This window comes from Mauremys mutica, chromosome 12, assembly GCF_020497125.1.
Source record: "Mauremys mutica isolate MM-2020 ecotype Southern chromosome 12, ASM2049712v1, whole genome shotgun sequence".
Classification (NCBI taxonomy): Eukaryota; Metazoa; Chordata; order Testudines; family Geoemydidae; genus Mauremys; species Mauremys mutica.
Genome location: NC_059083.1, coordinates 23181624 through 23194264, shown reverse-complemented (window position 1 = coordinate 23194264; position 12641 = coordinate 23181624). Strand labels below are relative to the sequence as shown.

Genomic DNA, 12641 nt, shown 5'->3' with positions numbered 1-12641 from the left:
TACTGTGATCACAGTCTAGAGGCACCAGATCTTTAAAATACTCCAGACAGATGGGACAGGTCAGTTCATCCTGGAGCATTTTTGCTGGATTCGCAGCAGCCATGGCGTCTAGTGCAGGAAAGAGACAAGAGAGGAGTTTAGTTTCACTTCCTTCTGCTCAGAAATGGGCTGATTGAACTTTGTACCATTAGCTGATTCCTTTCTGGGTGCAGTCTTGTGATTTCTTTTCTGTGGACTGTAAAGAACCTTTCAATGAAATGTGATAAATCTAAATTGACATTAACTCCTCTAAAACATGTGCCAGGCCCCAAACTTTGGACTAGTCACGTAGGTCAAAAAGGGTAACTATGGACTTGGGGGTTTCACTGCCTGACATAAGGATCTGATGGGGCAGCCTGGGAAGGTGGGTGAGAATCACAGCTGCTGACTCCTACTGCCTGTTCCCTACCCTGGCCTTCAGCCTCCTTAAGACCCATGTCTCTCTGGTGCTTGTGTAACCCACTGGGGTGTGTGTGGAGCTGGTACAGTGACAAAGGGTTGAATATTTAGCATGAGCTGGGGCAGCCTGTGCTTTTAGCTCTAGGGGTCCCTGGTTCAGTGCTGGGTGCGCTGGCCAAGAGAGCAGCCGTCACCCCTGTTCTTAGCCTGGCGGCTCCTGCTTCTGTTTCCCTGCACAGTCTCCCCAGCTCTCAGGGACTCCTGGCTCTCTGTAGATGGCAGCGGGTGTGAGGGGAGCTGGCGCTGGGGCTCCTGCGCTGTACAGGGGATGGGCTAACCAGAGATCTCCTGTCCCCAAGGCTCTCAGGCCACTTGTCCAGCCTGGCTGCAGGAGGGGATCTGGAGACAGACAGAGGGGGTCTGGGAGTGTCTGGGGAGCTGCCACATGGGACCAGAAATGGAAATCAGCTGTGGTGAGAAAGGAGAGCTTCCAGGGATGTGGCTGGTTAAATGGGCTACTGTACAGCTGGATACAATTTTGCAGCTAGTTTATGTTACTGTTCTGTATGGGAAACGGCTCACATGGTTGTAAACTTGCTTCTGACAAGACTTGCTGCTTCTTTGCAGCCATAGTCTGTCAAGTACGGTAGATGGGCTCAGGCAGAGGATCTCACTGTTGCTGGGTTTTTCACTGGTGAACGTATTGCCTGGGAATTGCAGGCATTAGTCAGACACATGTGACATGCAGTTATTTTTGGCCCACAGAAGTGGCCACCAGGAGTTTTGAGGTGGCGGCTGGAGAGATGGATCCCTCAGCCCATGTCACGTGCAGCTGGCTGTGCCCATGAGAATCCCCAGACTGCTTAGTGGACACTCCAATAACAATGTCCAGAGGCGCCAGCTTTCGAATTTCCCTTGGGGTGCTCAACCCCCACTCTGCCCCCACTCCACCCCTTCCCCTAAGGCCTCACTCTGGCCCCAACTCTTCACACCCCACTGAAATCCAGAAAACCTCTGCCTGGCAGCCTCTAACTCTGCAGACGCCTGAGCTCACTCAGCGTCAACATTTCTATGGTTAAATTTCCCAAGGTTCCTAAATTTTTCTGTTGCTGAGTGTGAGCACTGCTGCTGCCTAACTGTAGGTGTCCAAACACCTACTTCATGTGTAAACCCCAGAAGGATCCTCAAAGGAGAAGGCAGACAGAGGAAAGCCTCTCTTGCCTGTGGGGCCCAATCTTGTAGGAGCAGTACTGGATGTATAATGGCATTGGGCCCCCACACAGCAAGGCCCCCTTGGCCAGCGCTCCACTTCTGCTGCCTCCCAGCCTTTCCAGCCCCTTCCCTGACAACTGGGACCCTGGGCTTCTCCTCCTCCCCCCCACCCCACCCACAGCTGCTCCTCCTTTCAGCTGGCCAGCTGAGCAGGGGCGGCTCCAGGCCCCAGCATGCCAAGTGCGTGCTTGGGGTGGCAAGCCACGGGGGGCGCTCTGCCGGTCACCATGAGGGCAGCAGGCAGGCTGCCTTCGGTGGCTTGCCTGTGGAGGGTCTGCTGGTCCTGCGGCTGGTCCCACGCCGGCAGGAGGTCTGCCGAAGCCGCGAGACTAGCGGACCCTCTGCAGGCAAGCCGCTGAAGGCAGGCTGCCTGCCGTGCTTGGGGCGGCAAAATGCCTAAAGCCGCCCCTGCAGCTGAGGGCTTCTTTCATCTCCCATCTCGCCCTGTCACTGGGAAGTAGCCTGGGGGAGGAGGGGCAGAGAGGAGCCCTCAGCTACTGCTGTGCTTCTCCTCCAGGCTGTGGGTGATGGATGGTGCCGCTTTGGGATCCCCTGGGGTTGGGAAGCCCGAAGCCAGGGACTGTCAACCAGCCACAAGGAGTGGAGTGGAGGGGACAGAGTCCCTGCCTGCTGCTCAGCTGCTCTGCAGCAGAGGAAGGGGGGTCTGGGACCAGGGAGAAGGGAGACCTGCTCTATATGGGCAGCGGGGATCCTGTTTACCCCCTCCCCAGCCCTGCTGTGTTTGCAGTTTACCCCTGGCACCTCCCTCTCTCCAGGGACCAATCCAAGGTCCTGCCCCACTGTGCTTTTGCCCCCATCCTCTGTCTTGCTCCAGGCAGCAGGGACTAATCCTCCACCCCATGCCCCACTGTGCGCATCTTGCCCCTGGCCCCTGCCTCGCTCCAGCTGGGGATCAATTCTTCCCTCCCACCATGCCCTGCTGTCAGGGTGGATAAAAATCAATTATTAAAAAAAATTAAAAATTTGATTTTCTTTTATTTAAATTGGATTTTTTTGATAAAATGCTTTTTGAGGACAAAATCTATCTAGAGATAGTTTTAATTAAGATACATTATAGCTCAAAGGTATCTTATCATGGAACAGGGATTATAAATTTTAATTCTATAGTATGACACAATATATTCATGTAACGTTTAAGAAAAGTTTTGTTAATGAGTTCCAATAGTTCATGGATTAGAGACTCAATATTATGGGGATCCACAGGCTTCTGTATAGATTATTTAGGTTAATGTTTCTATCTACTCACTGGGACTCAGTGCTCAGTCTAGAAGGTACCATCAGAGCTGCTTAGTTTTGCAGTTCTCAAACTGTGACTTTGTCTCCCCAGAGGTAACATGCTTGTTAACAGCAAAAATATTTTAAATAAATTAATTAATACATAGAGGTGAGAAATAACAGACCTCGCCTCTACTGTCCCGCTGCAAATTTGTGTACATAGAGTCAATCCCTTTGTACCTCTATCTAAAAGTGCAAAGTTTCAAAAAGTTCAATGAATAAAAGATTGTTGAGGGCGGAATAGATCTGGACAAAGAGGAGTCTGGAGATAAATGTGAGAAGTGAGGGACATATGCTTTTTTTGTTAAAATATTATATGTTTGCTGTTGAAGAAAAAATCCAGAATACTTAATGTTGTTTTTAATTAAATAAAGCAATGTAAATGTCTGTTTGGTGATGTTTTCCTCCTAATACAGCCTGGCAAGAAAATCCTCCAAATATTAATGATTAACCTGTTGAATTGGCGATAGTTCACCTCCCAGTGACTTCATAAATATCTGCTTCAATTACCTTTGGTAAATGAAATAACCAAACAATCATTCGTTTTCTGATACAGCTGTAAAACTCATATGAAAAGTTTTCAAAATAAATCACTGTTAAAAACAGTGATTTATAGTGTGTACCTTCCAAAAATGAAACCTACACTCTCTCTGCATTGTGAAGAAATGTATTAAGGTTATAACAACGAACAAGAATGCACTTTTATGTAGAAAATCATGATTAAATCGAGTCTTCCTGATGAGTGATTTAAATCAAATCCACCCTGCCTGCTGTGCTCTTTCCCCGGCCCCTTCATTCCCCAGGGGACCCCATAAATATGTTGAGCGCCGGGCCCACAAAAAGTTAATTCGGCCCTGTCTAATACCGTCATAATCATAGAATCATAGAATTCAAGATCAGAAGGGACCATTATGATCATCTAGTCTGACCTCCTGCAAGATGCAGGCCACATAAGCCGATCCACTCCTTTAGCAAGCGACCCCTGCCCCATGCTTCGGAGGAAGGCGAAAAACCTCCAAGGAAGGCAAAAAACCTCCAGGAAGGCGAAAAACCATTATATTTTTCATCTCATACTCCAAATGGAAACTCCCCTTTTAATTACTTCAGTAATAAACAGCCTTTGTCCTGCTCCACTGGAGTTTATGGTGAAGTGAGTGTCTTTATTGCTGTAAGGTTGAAGGTTAAAGCCCAACTCATCTGTTTCAGGTACAAATCAAACAGGGACCAAACCACGTTAGTTATTAGTTCTAAGTTCTGATTGGTCAGCAGACACAGTGCTCTCCTTGTGACAGGATCCCCGGGGTACAAACTGGATCCGGGGTGCCACTGTGGCCCCTTACGTCTCCAGCCTGGGCTGTCTCTCACAATACTTTGAAGCAGTAAATCCCATTGAGAGCTGTTATCACTCAGCACAGCAGTAGGTGGAGCCCCACACCCAGCTGGATTCCCTGAATGCTCCCAGAGCCACTCACAAATCACACAGAGAAAAGCACCAGGAAATATCCCCCAGCTCCCCAGCCTTGCACCCCAATGTACGTTTATTGCCCAGTCTGCCCCTCCCTCAGTGTGGAGAAGACGTGCTCCAGCCTTTGTACCTGAGCTGAGATTTCCCGAGCACTTCAACCAAAGCACACGGTTGTAGGTAAAATATAAAACAAAAAGGTTTATTAACTGCAGAAAGATAGACTTGAACTGATTAGAAGTGGTCGGCATAAAAGGTCAGAGACAGTTAGCAAGGAAAAGAAAAGATAAACATATGATCTAAATCCTAAACCTCATTACACTAGGCAATATTTAGCTCAAGCAATTTTCTCACCCCACTGGATGTTACAGGTCTCAATACACAGGTTTCACCTTTAAGCCTGGACCAGTCTCCTCAGTTGAAGTTTTTGTCTTATCAGCATTTTTGTTGCTTCCAGCATAGATGGGGGAGGAGAAAGGCAAAAGCATGATGCCACCATCCCCCGTTTAATAGCCTTAGCCCATGTGCCTATAACACACTTGCTCAGACATGTCCTGGTGGCTTCGCTGAGTCGCAGAGTTGAGCAATCCCCCTGCTGTGGTTTTCTGCAACTGAGTCCCTAGGCTGATCAGTGCCTATTGTGTTGGAGCACTGGGGCTCCTGCGCTGTACAGGGGATGAGCTAACCAGAGATCTCCTGTCCCCAAGGCTCTTAGGCCACTTCTCCTGTCTGGCTGCAGGAGGGGATCTGGAGACAGAGAGAGGGGGCATGGGAGAGTCTGGGGATCAGCCACTTGGGACCAGAAATGGAAATACAGCTGTGGTAAGAAAGGAGTGTTTGCCAGGGATGTGGCTTGTTACAGGGGCTGCCATAAAGCTGGATACAATGTTGCAGCTATTTAATGCATTATACTGTGGCATTTGTATGTTCTTGCAGCTGGATGGTGTGAGCTGAAATTATTTTCCTTAAGGGCAAGGCTGGCACTGCTCCTTGTTTTGCTGGAGAACGCATGGCTGGAGATCTGTAGCCATCAGTCACACGCCTTCATTCTGCTGCTGTTTCCTGTGGCTGGGCGCTGCAGCCAGGACTCTGTTGCGGCAGAGTGGATCTGAGACCAGATTCAATAGAGAATCTGGGGAGTGGCCTTCTGGAACTAGAAAAGAAGCTGCAACTGAGATGGGAAAGACATACTGGAGGGAGATGCTGCTGGGAAAGCAGCTGGTCACTTCAAGAGCAACCAGATACAATATTGTTACAGATCCTGACTCCCATGGTGATGAGACACATTTTTGTTACTCTTATGCAAGACAAACTGGTTACTTGCTGCTTCATGGTGTCCAGATGCTGTCAGCTCTGGTTCAGGGGCTCAGGCAGAGGATCTCACTGCTGCTGGGTTTTGTTGCTGGTGAACATATTGCCTGGGAATTGCAGTCATCAGTCAGACACATGCAACATGCAGTTATGTTTGGCCAACAGAAGTGGCCTCCAGGGGCTGAGGTGGAGGCTGGAGACATGAATCCCTCATCCCACGTCACTTGCAGCTGACTGTGCCAATGAGACAGTTCCCAAATGGGAGAGTGGGGATGCTCTCCAACAACAAGGACAAAAACAAGGGCTGGGGAAGAGAGAAAAGCTAGAGGCCATGTGTACAAATCATCTCACTTCTACTGTGTGTTGTTTGTGTGTGCAGGCACCTCCCAGCCCTTATGACTGACCATGACTTCGTATTCCCAGCCCTAGAAGGTAACCTCGTATTGGACGCCTTTGCAGCCCATTTTGCTAATAAGTTAACAGAAGTTGCACAAAGTCACTGAAATCAAAATGGGGAATAGAATCAGGGTCTCCCAATGGATTCCCCAGGTCTTAGCTACTCACCCTCCTGCCTCAGCTGAAAGTGTCAAGTATCTGTTCATTGGTTCTTCTGTTGCTAACAGTTACACCACATCAGAGCCAGCAACAGGAGACCAGAGTCCTGATTGCAAATGTTCTACTGATGACTGGCAACTACTTGTGTAAACCATTAGCACGGCATGTGTCATGTTCCCTCCAGCAGCTGGCCCAGACACAGCCCAACAATTATTCCCAGAGCTGAAGTGGTGTGGTGGGGTTCTGAAGAGACATGATTTAAATCAGTGGTTTTCAAGTCTGGGTCGTGACTCCGCAGGTTTCACCCCTGGCCTGGAAGGTGGCCACTTCTTTATTTGCATCCCGCAAAGTTTCATCTATGTTTAATGGGTTATTTCGTTGCAAAGAAATATACAATGAAACATAATTACAGGGGTATATGCAATCTAAATGTAAGATAACAAACAACCCTTTATTAAAAAAACAGGAGTACTTGTGGCACCTTAAAGACTAACAAATTTATTGTAGCATGAGCTTTCGTGAGCTAAAGCTCACTTCTTCGGATGCATCCGAAGAAGTGAGCTTTAGCTCACGAAAGCTCATGCTACAATAAATTTGTTAGTCTTTAAGGTGCCACAAGTACTCCTGTTTTTTTTGCGGATACAGACTAACACGGCTGCTACTCTGAAACCCTTTATTAGTTTTCATAAAGTTTCCACATCAGACATCATCTCATCTTAACACTAATAAACACTTCAATTTAGAGTTATCTAATTGCCAGGGCCTACAGAAAGGAACAGTAATGTAATAATAAACAACAAGATTTAGACAAGCAAAACCAATACACTTAACATCTCTGGTTTGGTCTCTATCTGCACAAGTGAATTGGCCTGAACACATATTGACACTCTTAACCCTTTGGTATTCAGACAAGTGAATTGTTGCTCTGATCTGAGCTGGTCTGTCAGTGCCACATGGGCAACGTATTTCACACACTATAACTGCCTTTGAATACAAGTTCCCAGCTGGCAAGGAAGAAGATCAGCACCATGTGGGCAGCAGAGCTCCTAAGTTACTGGATTAGTGGAAAATTCACTATTTCCCCTGATTTCTGTTGCTTCTTCTCTGTTGCTTCAAAAGCAGACAGTCATTCACAGATACACACGGGACTCTTCTGCCAGCAGGGCTGGCTCCAGACCCCAGCGTGCCAAGCGTGCGCTTGGGGCAGCGTCCTGCGGAAAGGCGGCAGGCGGCCCTGGTGGACCTCCCGCAGGCATGCCAGCGGGAGGTCCACCGGAGCCGCAGACCGGCGACTGCCAAAGCACCCCTGCAGCGCACCGGCGCAAATCCTAGAGCCGTCCCTGCTGGCAGCCGCGGGGAGCCCAGAGCCTTTTAAATCTCAGCCGCACCCGGGAATCAGAGGGCTCTGGGCTGCCGGCAGCCGCGGGGAGCCCAGAGCCCTTTAAATCCCAGCCTCGGCCGGGACTCAGAGGGCTCTGGGCTGCCGGCAGCTGCGGGGAGCCCAGAGCCCTTTAAATCCCAGCCGCGGCCAGGAATCAGAGGGCTCTGGGCTGCCGGCAGCCACGGGGAGCCCAGAGCCTTTTAAATCCCAGCCACGGCCGGGACTCAGAGGGCTCTGGGCTGCCGGCAGCCCCGGAGAGCCCAGAGCCTTTTAAATCCCGGCCGCGGCTGGGAGTCAGAGGGCTCTGCGCTGCTGGCAGCCGCGGGAAGCCCACAGCCCTTTAAATTCCAGCCGCGGCCGAGAATCAGAGGGCTCTGGGCTGCCGGCAGCTGCGGGAGCCCAGAGCCTTTTAAATCCCAGCCGTGGCCGGGAGTCAGAGGGCTCTGGGCTGCCGGCAGCCGCGGGGAGCCTAGAGCCTTTTAAATCCCAGCCGCGGCCGGGAGTCAGAGGGCTCTGCGCTGAACGCAGGGGCAGGGAGCCCAGAGCCCTCTGAATCCCAGCCCCTGGCCGCTGATTGCCCCCTCCCCAGACTCCTGCCCCAACTGCCCCCCAGGACTCCCACCCCCTATCTAAGCACCACTGGTCCTTGTCCCCCGATTACCCCCTCCTGAGACCCCTGCTCCTAACTGCCCCTTGGGACCCCAGCACCTATCTAAGCCTCCCTTCTCCTTGTCCCCAACTGCCCCCTCCTGAGACCCCACCCAAGTTCCCCCCAGGACCCCACCCCCTACCTGTCCCCTGATAAACCTCCTGGACTCCCATGCCTATCCAATTGCTGCCTGTCCCCTGACTGCCCCTCCGAACCTCTGCCCCATCCAACCCCCCCCTGCTCCTTGTCCCTTGACTGCCCCCTGGAACCCCCTACCCCTTCTCCAACCCCCAAACCGCTTACTGTGCCACTCAGACCAGTGTGTCTGGCTCCGTACAGCTCCAGACAGTTCCTGCCATGCTCCCCCATGGAGCCCACAGCCCTCTCTCACCCCCAGCACCTGCCTTCCAGATTTGAACACCTCAAAACTCAGGAGTGCTCAAGCTTGGTTTGGGCAGCTTTTACTTCATTTCTCCCAAATCAAATATACTGATCCACTGTAACGTGCTGTAGAAAAAGTAGGATACAATTGAGCAAGAAATGCTTATTAGGACTGGAATTGCTATTTTCAACAGCCATTGCCTTTTTGTTTGTTTGAAAGGAAGACAGTGATATTGCATTGGCAAATTCCCCAGAGAAAGAAAGAGTGGAACAAAAGAATAATAAAGGCACCTCAACTTTTCCTCATTTATGGAGGACAGTCTTATAATATGCATCCAGATATCCTCCAATCACACAAACTGAAAATTGTTCCACTTTACTGCAGCTCTGTAACCATATAGGAACCAGTCCTGTCTGTGTTTTGTGCACATCCAAATTTCCGGCTGAATGACCCGCCCTGGGAGCGAGTTACCAGTGATCCATGGCTGGGGCAGCAGGAGGTGTGCGGGGGGGGGGGGGGGGGGGGCGGGTGGGGGGGCGCCCAGGGCTGGGGCAGCAGCAGGGTGGAGGGAGGGCACTGGTGGGGAGGAAAGGGGGAAGCCCAGCACTGGGGTGGCAGGGGCGGTGTGTGGGTGTGGGGAGAGCCCAGGACTGGGGCAGCAGGAGGGTACGGGGGGAGCCCAGGGCTGGGAAGGGGGGCAGCCAAATTTTTTTTGCTTGGGGCAGCAAAAAACCTAGAGCCGGCCCTGTCTGCCAGCAAACGTTAGAAGCCATGGGGGGGGGGGGGGGAAGAGAATTTCAAACCCATTCACACACACACACACACACACACACATACATATTCCAAGGAAAAGATTTTGCAAATATGAGGAAGAGAGGCCCTGCCCTGACCACATTGCTATAGTCACTGAGCTAATGGGGCTTTTGTCTCTCAATACCTATATGTCTGTGACTCTGCAATGAGCAATTGTCATTTACATTTCTGGAACGCACACACAGACTTACACTGGGGTCTCTGACTGCAGGACTCCTGTGCCCATATTTTAGGAGCTGTCCTGTCCCTGTGTTGGACTTGGGATACTGGGTATTTCTAACTCCGTCTCACCTACAGGAATTCACCCAGTGGCTTCTAACACTTCCCCTCCAGCTCACTGATCAGCTCATTGAGATGGGAAATCTCCTTGGAGAGTTTGGTGACATTTTCATTCTGTATCTTCCTTATCTCCTTCTCCAGCTTTTCCAGCTGGGCCAGCAGGAGCCGCTCTTGTTCCTCCAGGAACTGCTGCAGTTGCTGAAAATCAGCCACCATTTACTGCCTCTTCTTTTCTATCTGTTTATGTAAAGCAACAGGGAAAGGGCTGGTCAGGGACATGGAGGCAGCCTGGGGGATCCTTTCACTGAATGCGCAGGAGGGAGCACTTCTTTGCAAACCCTAAGATTTCTGAAACTGGACTCTACCCTGTGGCTCTTGGGAGAGGATTCTCTCACCCCTTTCTCATTCCTCCCCAATGTCTCTGAACAGGGATGCTTCCATGACTGATCTGGTTATGACATTGCATTATCAATAGTCTCTGAGCACAGAGATCCTGAGCAGCAGGAGACAGGACTCAGCATTACACAGAGAGAAGTTCAGGGGGAAAAAAGAATCAAATAATTCAACAATGCAAGAAATGACACAGACACAGAGAAAGCCACAAGGGCTAGAATTTAACTCATTCACTGAAATGAAAGCTTAGATTCTGCTCATGAACCTAACCCAGAAAATCCATGATCATGGAGAAACACAAACATGCCCACATTCACCAAGACCACAGAGGAATCTGACTACAAACAGACCTCTCACCACAAGTCTTCACAGGTTAATAACAACAGGCACCTACCAAATACTCCCAGCTTTTCCCCTCTCCAGTCTCTTTAAATCCCAGGAGCTTTTCTCTCTCTTCCCTCAGAGTCTTCAATTGGGCCTGGATTTTTTCCGATTGAAAAAGAGATGATTGGGAGGTTTCATTCTGAGGGTTCAGAAGGGTGTGTAGGGGGATGTTTTTTCCTCCCAAACCCAAGGTGACTGTTGGTCCTAATCAGCTGATGACATGAGAGCCACCTGGGAAATGAAATCTGATACTGGGAGCGTATCATATTCTGAATTGTTACCAATTCAGGTTCAGTCTTTTTAGTAATTAAAGAGAGACCTCAATTATCCAAGGGTGATTGGTATTGATTAATTCATAACATGAAACTGGAGTCACGTGGTAGTAACTCAATTAATGTGGTTTTCAGAAGACTAAATTAACAAAGAGACAGAAATCCCAGAGACCACCCAGGCTCAGAATATGGGCTGGGATTCTCTCAGGAGCAAAGTCCCCATTGAATTCCTGCCCTGAAGCCCTGGGGATTGCACTGGTTGGACAGACCTGGTCTAAGCATTAGGGCCAAGCCCCATGAGACAGGCTGATTTGTGGTAAGAACAGTTGGGCTTTCCCCTAGTGCTGTCCTGAACACACTCAGCAGCAGCAATGCCTTCTGGGTAGCTACCTACCGTCCCAGTCCATGGAAAGATCACAGAAGCTGCGGATCCTGAGAGATGTGAAGAGGCTGCATTATGGGACTCATAGAACCACTGTGGCTGATCTTTGCCCACATACAACACGGAACAGGTCAGCACCGCCCAGGGGTTAGTTTTGCTACAACCCAGTGTAATCCCAGTGGTACTTGGCATGGACCTGAGCTGTCTGGAACCCTATTGTGTGCAGACTGAGGGTGCTCAGGGTCAATGCAGCATTTAGCCCAATGATCTCCTCTAGTGCAGGCCGGCATCTGAGTTTAACCCTTCATGGACCAAAAATGGAATTCAGATCCCAGTGAGAAACCTCATCTCCCTGTTGGGCTTGGGGTGTTTATCAAGGAGTCTTTCCTTCCTAATGGCCACACTTCATCACTGCTCAGTGCTGTTGTGGGGGTGGCAGCTTGGTTTAGCGGTTTGGGCATTGGACGGGGCCTACAAATACCTTGGTTGTATTCCCAGTTCTGCCACTGACCTGCTGCATGACCTTGGACAAGTCACTGCCTCTCTGTGCCTCAGTTTCCCTTCCCCACCCTTTGTTTTGTCTACTTTGTCTGCAACATTGTCCCTTGTGTTTTATGCAGGGCCCAGATTGGGGGATGTGGGGACTGTGATCCAAATAAAACTAATAATAAGTTCTATGATACAAATCAGTAACATAGAGTTTTTGATTTCATAGAATATCAGGGTTGGAAGGGACATCAGGTGGTCATCTAGTCCAAGCCCCTACTCAAAGTAGGACCAATCCCTAGACTGATTTTTTCCCCAGATCCCTAAGTGGCCACCTCAAGGATCAAACTCACAATCCTAGGTTTAAGGAGGCCAATGCTCAGACCACTGAGCTATCCCTCCCTCCAATCAACAACTTGTAACTTCCCCATCTCCAGCCTGAAGGCGGCACTCTCAGCTAGACCAGCCTGCAGCTCTTGTGATTCAAGCCTCACTGGCCATTTAACAGCTTCAGTTCTGTAAGAAGCACAGGTACCAACTTTCCAATGTGCCAGGGGCTAGACAGCTGGCTCTGCCCAGGTCCTATCCCCACTCCACCCCTTTCCCCAAGTCCCCCCCGCCCAACTCTACTCATCCCATTCTGCCCCATCCCCTGAGGCACCACTCCTTACTCCTCCCCCACATAGTCCCCACAGATGAGCTCCACAGGCCTTGGGAGGCACAGGGAGGCACTGTTCAGCAGGGCCTGCCAGCAGGACCCATGCGGTCAGCACCTATGGTAAAAAGGTTCCCTTGTTTCACCAGTGGAAGCTGGTTTGACGAGGATTCAGCTTCTCAGATAAAAGTCTCCCATGTCAGGTACCTTTCAAGACTATTTTTTGCCCTT

At 50.1% G+C, this 12641-nt stretch overlaps 1 pseudogene; it reads right to left on the bottom strand.

Annotated features, from left to right (window-relative positions):
* The window catches only part of LOC123344864, a 136714-nt pseudogene that overhangs the window by 30196 nt on the left and 93877 nt on the right, over positions 1–12641 (bottom strand).